The following is an 11,110-nucleotide window of genomic DNA, read 5'->3' as shown; positions in this document are numbered from 1 at the left end:
TTTGATAATGAACTTGAGGAGGCAGCGGTCAGGGTAAAAATTCAAATTAAGGGGAAGCAAATTATGCAGATTAAAAAACCCCCACTGTGAATAATTTAAAAAATGTATTCATTTGTTCCTTTGTTTGTTACTTGTTTGTTTGTTCAAAAATATAAAATGTTATATTTCATAAATTAAAAACAATGAAGTTCTTATTTTCTATGTATTTATAATTGTATATTGTATATGCTTTTATTTTTATTATAAAGTATATATTAAGATGAAGACCTTTGTGTAAATTTATATACACAGGTATATAAAATAATTATTCTGTTTGTTTTTTATTATAAAGTACAGACTGTTCATTAGAATCTAGCCCTGTACCATAATTAACTGTTTTGAAAATCTAATAAATATTCATTTTAACATTCCTGCTCTTTTAATTTTTTATTCAAATAATTGTGGAAGCGCAAAATGATGAACTTGAGATTTTTGGGTAGACATGATATCAATGAGAATAGAATAGAATAGAATAATCCTTTAATTGTCCCACAAGGGGAAATTTGGTTGTATCAGCAGCACAGAAAAAAGAAAACACACACACACACAGATATACAAACAGAACAGGACACAGAACAGAAACACGATTTTTACATAGTTACATTAATTTACATTAATTACATTACAAATTAATCCAAAATCTATACAAACAATTGAAGCATCCGTTGGAATTGTGAATACATCCTTGTTTGCCATGTTTACATTTATGGCCCTAAGATGCGCAGACACATGATAGGCTATTAACTGCAAAAATATATGCATATATAAACAGGAAATGAGAGACAAAATATATTCTTTGATTTGCTGGAGTTTTGTGCACATCCCGTATGGCAAGGATAAACAACATTACAACTACATTAAAACTCCCAAGAGCTTATTTTTTGTCATTTAGTTTAGTTTTAGTATAGCTTTCCTGATTTGATGATAAACTACAGAATATTGTTGAAATGAAGTTCACATTGTGATATATTTCAGGTGTGGAGAGTCACACAGCTGAACAATTGATGCACATATTTAAAGAAACAGGGATCAAATAAAGAACATTGCTGTGGAATAAATTACATTGAAAAATAATCACTGCCCTGTGTTAGAGAGTGATTTATGATCAGGTATTAATTGGGTTAACTTTACCTCTTACAGCTTTTAACATAGTGCTGTGACCGGGATAAAATTTATCATAAAGTAGCTGGAAACAGTAGACTCATTAACATGAATGTTATGGTTCCAGTGTGATCAAAACTCATATCAGCTGTGTGACCTCATAAAATGATAAACAGAAACACATCTGACTGGATGTGATCTTCATGAACTTCATAAACTTTTCAAATAGACTTAATGGGTCAAACTATATGTCTGACCCATTATCTATATATATTAGAGCAGTCTAAGCACAGATGTGCTACCCCAAGAATACAAAGCCACACTGGAAACGATGACAGGCTTGCAGCCCTCTGTCTTCCTGGAGTAAGGTGCCTGATCAGTAGTACAAGAATTATGCTTCTAGTCCACCTAGGTTTTGAGTTACACAACGTTTTGTAACTCCAAAAAACGGCGTTTTTCGCCTCTCGCCGCGATCTAATTCTGACTCCTCATTACCCTGTTTTTCAAAACGGCTCCTCTCTTTCCCAGTGGCGCAGTTGGTAATGACATGGGTCTGCAAGCCAAAGATCGTGGGTTCGATTCCACCTTGGTCAACATGTTTTTTTCCCTACAAATTAATACACTGTCACAGACCAGTAATTCATATTCATCATTTATTACAATTCTGCAAACTTTTATGATTTTACCAGCTTTTCTAATATGGACCTCACATTCTTGTTAAGACTCCATGACACCCCATACTAAGGCAGTATTCATACAAACACACTTTCAGCTGTCTTTATTTATGCTCTTAAACACTTGTTTTTTTTTCCCGCATTTTGAGGTTGCGTAATCTCTATAAAGAATATGTGTAATGGTTCAATAGATTCTGATTTAAATGTCCATAATAATTAAATGATCATTATTGTGCATCCTACAATTCAAGATTTAGAGCTGTGTGTTTGTATGAATTCAGCTTGCTGTACTTATAGAGTAAAATTATACAAATCCACTATTTAACCAAACAAATTATGTTGTTTGGCTAAACAGATTGAGTTTGTTCTATAACATAATTATTCAACAATTGAAAATACAAAACAATATAATTGCACATTTATCCAAAAATGGTGCAATTACTTATTTCATAGGTCTGATATTGTTTGTTAAATCTGGTGACACAAACACAGTCAAAAATTCATTGTTGGTGTAACATGTGGCTCTTTTTAACTTTGACTAATGATGTGCTGGTAAAACAAATAAAAAAATATGTTAATTAAAAAATGTTTTTGTTTAGAAAAAGGACTGAAATTACATGGAAACTGTCACCTTAAAGTGTAATTTTAAATACCATCACAAACAGATGTTTTCCAAACAGTTAACAAAGCTGCAGCACATCCGGTCACTGCATCTAAATCTAAAAGAAGACAAAAACATATCAAATATAATTTACACAATGGAAGACTTTTGATTTAATAAATAAGCTCAAAATAAGGGTTACCTTTAAATATTTGTGGGAAAAATCTGATGCTACCCCAAGAATACAAAGCCACACTGGAAACGATGACAGGCTTGCAGCCCTCTGTCTTCCTGGAGTAAGGTGCCTGATCAGTAGTACAAGAATTATGCTTCTAGTCCACCTAGGTTTTGAGTTACACAACGTTTTGTAACTCCAAAAAACGGCGTTTTTCGCCTCTCGCCGCGATCTAATTCTGACTCCTCATTACCCTGTTTTTCAAAACGGCTCCTCTCTTTCCCAGTGGCGCAGTTGGTAATGACATGGGTCTGCAAGCCAAAGATTGTGGGTTCGATTCCACCTTGGTCAACATGTTTTTTTCCCTACAAATTAATACACTGTCACAGACCAGTAATTCATATTCATCATTTATTACAATTCTGCAAACTTTTATGATTTTACCAGCTTTTCTAATATGGACCTCACATTCTTGTTAAGACTCCATGGCACAAATACTCTTCCCTTTAGGCTCTGTGTATGTGTGTGTGTATCAATATGTCTCCCATTTTAAAGTATTAGTCCTCCATAATTGTATTTCTGGTAAATCACAGTATTCCTGCTATGTTGTACTATTTTTCTAAATCATAATGTTTCTGTAATGTTTAAGTATTTTTGGCTAAATATATTCTTTCTGTTATCTTATACTATTTCTCCTAAATTCTTGTATTTTTGAGAAGTTATCATGTTTCTGGTAAGTTACAATATTTCTGTTAAGTTCTGCTATGCTATTGTATTTCTGCCAAGTATTATGTTTCCTCTAAGATATTGCAGTTCTGCTAAGTTATTCCATTTTAGCAAAGTTCCTTTGCTTCTGCAAAGTTTTTACAATTTCTGCAACTTTTCAGCTTTTTCAGCTAGTTTTAGCAGACAGCTTCAGCTTTAAAGCAATTCAGAATTCATGATTACAACCAATATGTAGTAGAATAAAAGAAACAAATGTGCAATGAACATATCAGGAGTCGCTGTTAAAAAGTCTCATAGCAGTGGGGTTAAGGGACCTCCTGAACCTCTTGAGTCCTGCAGTGGAGTGAGATGAACCTCTGCAGCTCCTACTGTGAGGATGCTTAGGCGATCACCAACACCAGCTCCTTGGTGTTGGTGTTCAGCAGAAGACTGTTCTTATTACTGCAGTCAGTTAAATAAATCTATCATAATAAAGTACATTTTAACATAATGACCTTATGTTTATTTATGTCTTTTAACCATTATTTCAAATTCAAAGAATCCTGTTTGAAACATTTATTAAACTTATAGAATTAAATTTCTGCTAGTTGCTTTTTGTTGCAAAAAAAATCTAGTATAATAATATTTAAATTTACATATATTTTTCACGTTTTCCATGCCAATTTTGTGTAATTGCGGAGTTTCCCACTACCCGTGAATGCCTCTTTTTTTAACGTCTCTGCCTGACTCCTGAATCTCCGTCCACTCTCAGCTCGATCCCCACCGGTAAGCGCTGCTTCTCTGTCTCTCTTTTCTGAAATGAAATGTCTATAAGCTGTATGAGGGATTTACCCAGTTGTTGTTAGTGACTTATGAAGCCAGTCGAAGTATAAGTCATGTTAAAGTAACACAATGGCTGCTTTTTTAGTGAAACGTTGTAATTTTACTATTTAAAAGGAGTGTTTGGTATGCTAGCACTAAGTGCTAACGCCTAGCCTAGCTGCTATAGGCCGTTAATACAGTTATTGTGTTGTATTTGGTTCATTCGGTGTGTTAGTGTTTCTGAGTCTGTTAGGGAAGCTGAAGTTAATTCTCTTCACAAATCAGTCAGTTAAAAACGGCCTCATTCTTTCGGTTGTAAGGTAATGAGCCGTCATTTTAGAACCACTGATTAGCTGCTGAAGCAGCAGGGTCGGCAACTTCAAAGGAGCCATTTTACCGCCATTAGCTGTGTCCCAAAACGTCGGCTGCATCTTTCGGAGGACCCGGCCTTCGCGGTCTACGTGGACCGAGAAGGCTGTGAAAGTGGACGGTCTAGCCTTCAGATTTGCGTCACCGCTGTCTCGCTGGAGTTTAATAAACTCGGCCGTCTGCTCCTTGCTATTTAAAATATAACAGGACACTGGCGTAAATTCTCGACCGTTTAACGTTTATTGAGCTGTGTGAAAATCCCGGAGGAACCCACCGGATTGATTAATAAAGCTTTATTTAATCTAATAATCTAATAACTTTGATCTCAGCCAAACCGATTTACTCCAGAACAAATAAAACAGAAAAAGGCAAACAATTACATTTTTAAGTTATCAGAGTGACTTGTATATCATGTTTAACCTGAGTAGCGAAAGAGCGGGGGTCTGAACCCCCCTCCCGGCTTGCCATCGAGCCTCTGAAAACGTCGGCACACTTTTGCAAATATGCGATGTCTTGATAAACCAAGCAGATATTTACACCGCTACTTTCTCGCCTAAAAATATGTTAAAAGTTTATTCGGGGAAATGAAGGACTCATTTGTCGGCCGCATTTGAGACAGCCTTCGTCGACTGGCTGTGACATAATCGGCCTTCAAATGCGGCCTCCGGAGGATGCAGCCGACATTTTGGGACACAGCTTCTGACTGAAAGCCGGGAGAAAAAGAGTCACGTGCCTGTACCTGTGTGTTTTTGTGCTGTGGGTTAATTAACAGAAGGGAGAGAGAGAGTGAGGATGAAACACATAATATAAGAATAATAACATCTCTTAACAAGAAGTTTTTTTTTAATTAGGTAATTTTAGTTTTTTAGTTAAATTTTAAGAACTGTTTAACAAACACTTGTTTGTGCAGGTTGTTTTTTTTTTTTAAATGAAACCTACACCTGCAGCTCTGTTTAACTTCTCACTTTGTGAAAAACTAACGAAATATAAAAAAGTCCACCTTCAAATAAATAAAATGCAGCAGTGCACCATTAATATTATAAATATGATATGTAGATATTTAAAACAACAGCATATTAAATGATACTGTGTGCAGGTGATAATATTTTTAGGAAGCAGAATTTGAATGCAGACGAACTCAAATGTTGAAGCCTACAAAAATATCATCCAAGCTTTCATTTATGATTGTTCATGCTTTGAAATTGTGATGTCAGAATTTGATAAAGTGTGCAGAGCTAGGTGTAGCAAATCATTGCTTATTAAATCTACTGTGTTATCTAATAGCACCAAACTAATAGAGCTATCACATAACTGAGAAACGTGTGTGGCTTATTACAAATGGATGAAACCACATTTTACCTTAATGAAGACAGTAATCTTTAATAAGGTGTAGAAAAAGGTGAGTTGTTTGTTGCTGTGATAAACAAAGAAGTGTACTGAATCTTTTGGACTACACAGAGTGATGCAGTATTGACTGTGATGCTGATTTGAGTTGTCTCATTCTGTATTTTTGTGCTTTGTCTTTTGTTACACAGAGTGAAAGAGATCTTTGGTTTTGCCTTTGCTGGTAAGTAAACAGTGATTGTAACTGAGGCAGTATGAACCTGGCATTGCGTAGCACATTTGGCAACTTACATACAGTAGTTTGACTTTTTGTGATATGTTTCCATTTACTGATGGGCAAAAACACAAAGTCAGGATTTATTACCTGTAGCAGCAAAGCCCTCACACAGGACCTCTGAATGTCCCTGAAAATGTCCCTGAAGTTTAATAGCCCATTTATGTATGATTTAAATTTCTTATGGCTTATTGAATCCAAACATAGGTAAATGTCAGTTGTTCATTTTCTCCTTATGTTTGTGGATTTAAGTAGCAGACAAAACAATGAAAGTGTTTTAGGGGAGTCAGTATAAGTGGTTGCTCAAACACTTAAGAGCTGCACAGGTATTGATTCATATTGTCTCTCAAATTCTGCTGATGTGTTACATTAAAGTCAGAACACTGTAGAAGTATTTTGTACAGTTAAGCAATAATGAAAAACTAAGAGAACCAGAGGTGTGAGTGGACATTGTTAGGTACATTACAGCCAGTGTGTCTAATTAGTTTATCACTTATTTGGTGAATATAATGTGTTTTAAAATTTTATAGAAAAGTTGCCAAAAAGGTACACTGCAAAATACATAAATATTCCTAGCAACAGGTATAATGAAAGGACTTTTTAGTGTAAAAATTTAAGACATTTAATTTTAATTACAAAACATGGTGCACCTCTGCTATTGTAACATGTCAATATTTAAAACTATTTTAAGATTTACATATTCATATCAGACATGACGAGGTTTTCTGTTGCTTCTGATTTATATAATTATTTTGTATCTAACATTTTTAAAAGTTTTGGCTTTCACACTTTAGTAGTACTGACCTGTTGTAGAAAATGTTGGAGCCACAAAGCTTCTGTGTAGGAAATATTTGGTATATCCTGCACTTGTGCCAACAAATATTGGTGGCTATTCTTTATATTTCTGTAGTAATGAATGCTTTTATTACACTTGCTACAGCCATGTGAGACGCTGCAGTTCATTTATCTCCTCTTTAGACTACAGTAAGCTCATAAAGCCTTAAATAAATTAAGAATTTTACTAGTTAATTTATGTCACAGTAAATTGGATTGTGTGTGAAGAGGCTCAACAGTCTGAATCATCAAACAGTGATCTGATGAATTGTTCCTTTCTCTAGACTGCTGATCTGATCGTCTCCAGTCTGGTAAGTAAAGGTTTGTCTGAGGTACAGTGCTGGGAAATGTTTCTCATTATAGGACATTCAGTTTAGTGGAGTGAGTCAGCACAGCTCTTGGGAATAATCAGATCGTAGAAAAGTCTGTGTAAACATTTCCAGACTTACAGATCTCTCTTATCATCATAGTACATTTTTAATTAGGCCCTAATATCGGCCATGCTAAGTTTATTGTAGATTTAGTGGAGTGTGTATTAAACATGCCCCATATTTGACTGAAAAATGTAGAAACTGCTGTTTAGGAGTCATCTGTCTCCAAATTTTTCATTTTGCCAAAAGTCATACTGAGTAAATTATTTTTTACTTTTATGTTAACGGCTCCCCAGACATTATGATATACTGTTGAACCAGGTAAGTACACACAGAAACGGGAATTTGAGACCTTTGGGCATTTAGGATCATGTGAGTTGAGTGCTGTGAAGTGTTTAAAGCAGGTGGTCTGAAACTGTCTGCTCTGACTTCATTGTGTGGGTTTAGCTTGACCATATAATGTTTATAGTAAGTTACTGTAGCACCACATCTTGGTTTACAGACTGTGTTTGTTTTTATTGTGTTAATAGAATGCAAAAATGTCCTTAGAAATGTTCCACCACCATATGATAAACATTTTCATTCAGTTGAATCTAATAATGTACTGTACGACTCTTCAGTGTGTAATGATATATGTGTTCTGTATTTTTCGGACTGTAAGGCGCACTAAATTCTAAGGCACATTAAGCCAAACAAAACAGATAAGTGAAACTTTATTCAACTCATTTACAATAACTCTCAAAATTATTCAGTTGTAAGACATAAAATACAGAACAATACACTCACTTTTCAGGATTTATGGACTGATGAATGTGGATTGATCAGTTTGAAATCTGCTTCATAAGCATGGCTCTCAACAGGTGCCAGGCCCTTATACACACACACCATATTATGTTGAAGCACAGTACGAATTACTCTACGAGGGTGCTGACTATGGTATCCATGCTCCGACAATACATCAAGTGGTGCTGCTTTGTAGCTTACCAAAGTCATACTAAAACATTTGACAGAGTGCCGTGTACCACATAGAATTGGTTTAAAATCAGTAAGCACAACCATACACTGTCTATTTTTGAGAAAATTAAAGGCTTTTAAATGTGCCTTATAGTCTGAAAAATACGGTAAAGCCAGGTTTATTGGAAGTGTGTCTAATTCCACTTTCTTTCTGTCTTACAGGTGACCTGCTGCAGAAAACCCTCTCCCTCTATCATTAACAAGCAATTCAGTCTGTCCTATCACTCTCCCTCTCCCTGCTCAATCTTTTTTGATAAGCCATTCTATCTTCTATCCATTCTCCGCCATGTGCTCTATCTAATTTGACAAACTTGAACCTGAGTTGAAACGCAATCCTGTGACTTGAAATCCAGTTTTACCAGAATCTAAGTTTTTGGAATTGAAGTTACCTGAACTTTGTCAGTCTGTATTCAGAATTCTGAGAGATCTCTGCTCTCACTGCTCCATCTTTCCTGTCGTTAAACTCTCTCACATCCAGTCATTTTTCTGGAAATCACAAGTAGAAAGTTAAAATTACAGTAGTAGAATTACAGTACAGTAGAACTCACAGTAGAAACTACTTACACAGCCCTACATTTGTCATTTTAATTTTGCATTACACTTTGGAATAAACATTGATTGGCTTACAGGTGCAATTGCTTTGATAAATTATATAAAATATACACCTCTTAAAGGTTTATTTGTAATAAGACAATCTGGTTATTTTGTAATATATACATTCAGACTGCTCTATTTACATAAATATTAAATTAGATTCAAATACATTTTTCAAGTCTTTCATTGACTATAACATTTGACTACAGTAAGTTTATACTAATATTATTTAAGGACAAACCCATTTCTATTACTCAGTGTAAGTATTGAGTTACAATTGTCATTGAGAAGCTGCCCTGAGGACCCAGACTTCCTGTTTCCTGACTGCTGCAGAACATCCAGCTGAAGAATCCTCATCGCCTGTCATCTGATCACCACACCACCACAGCTCCTTATATTTGCTTTAGATTTTAGATATCTCAAAGATTTACACAAAGTCTACTTCAAAGCTAAGAGTTTTATTATAGCCTGTTGATTGATTGTTGAGATTTATTCTGCATATTACTTCACAGAAGTATAGACCTATTCATTAACCAGTCTGGTTAAAAAAAAGAAGTAATAATATACAGTTGTTGAAAAAGCTACAATAAAACGTTTTTAAGGATCTTTCAATAACTTTTATATTGAGTTTGTATTTAAGCCAGCCTTTTACATCAATTAAACGGTCATAAGAACACTTTACCATTTGTATAGTTGATCCATTTAATAGAAACTTGAGGAGTTTTTCAGTGTTTACAGGTTGAGTTTTGTATACATTTGTGTATAAATACATATAAGGTCCAATTTGTACTTGCACAAAATGCCAAGGAAAGGTCAAAGGTCACAGTCCCAGAAGCTTAGATGGCAAAAGCAGAAGGAACAGGTAAATCTTTATCAGACCGGTGAGCAGGTAAAGGTGTCTGTTACAAGTATTCCCAGTCCAGAAGTGCAGCTCAGCGTCCAGACGGCCGCAGTGTCTTATGCAGATGTGGTAAAGAGAGGTGTTTGCTCATCATCTGTGCCAAATGCTAAAGTACAACAGGTAATCCAGACTGAACCCCAGCTAACTGTGCAAACGCAGCATGATGGAGAAGCTCCAGGACCGTCTCATGTACAGGTTACAAACAGTGAAAGTCGTCCACCAGTGAGTAGCATCTGTGCGTCTCGAAGCCAGGCCAATGCTAAGTATGGAAAGTACCGGAATCAGCAATGCATGGCGAACAGTTTGGTTTTCCTGTCATTCTTACACGAGGATGAATTCATTACCAGAGCAGATCTCAACCGTGTGTTGGACAAAGGCCATGCCGTGTATTCAGATGCCAGAAAGAGGTTTGTGAACAGCGTGTTTCTAGCCTGTGATGAACTTCCCACTGTGATCATCAGCCGCAGACACGAGTATCAAGTCGACATGTCTCAGTTTGCTCATTATGGCACATTTGACGGTACAGATCATCTTCCGAGCCTTGAACAGGGACTACAGCGTTTGGCTTCAGAGTTTCGCTACGCTTTGCTAGTCATGGGAGGAACAGCCATCGCAGTTTCCAGGCTGACTTCAGGTGAATACGCATACTTTGACCCTCACCCACGTAGGTCTACAGGAATGCCATTGTCGCTAAGTGTAAGTGGTGGAACTGCAGTTATGTTAAAATTCACACGTCTTAACGACATGATTGACAGGATCAAACGTTTGTACCGAATGTTTTGCATCGCACCAACCTGTGCTTATGAGCTACAGCCTGTTGAGTTCCACAGTGAAAACGCTGCTGACCAAAGAAATGCTGATGAAAACAGACAAACAGCTACAACTGTTTCAGCACCAGCTTTAAATGAACCTGAATTTGAAACCCCAAAGTCCACTGAGCAGACACAGAAAACTGTGGCCGACACTTTAGCTACTGAAGTGATGTCATCCAGAGTGGATTATTCAAATGAGCCAGCTGCTGAGCTGAACAATTCTGATTATTTAGAAATAGAAACCTCTGCATCTTCTGTGAGAGAACCTCAGGTAACATCAGATTCTGTTCCTCAGAAGGATCCAACCGCTGCCAACCGCTGTTCAACAAAGACAACACAGGAACTTTCACATAAACTGCTGAAATATAGTAAACAGGGAAGGAAAAAAATGAGGAGAAGATCATTGGCCCAACAAAAACTACCAAAAAGAAAGGATCCTGATCACAGACAAAAGAAGACTGTGTACAAAAGTAATCTATA

The sequence above is a fragment of the Rhamphochromis sp. 'chilingali' genome (assembly GCF_963969265.1).
Source record: "Rhamphochromis sp. 'chilingali' genome assembly, chromosome: 11".
Taxonomy (NCBI): Eukaryota; Metazoa; Chordata; class Actinopteri; order Cichliformes; family Cichlidae; genus Rhamphochromis; species Rhamphochromis sp. 'chilingali'.
The sequence above is the reverse complement of the archived record's forward strand: the minus strand, read 5'-3'. Positions refer to the sequence as shown.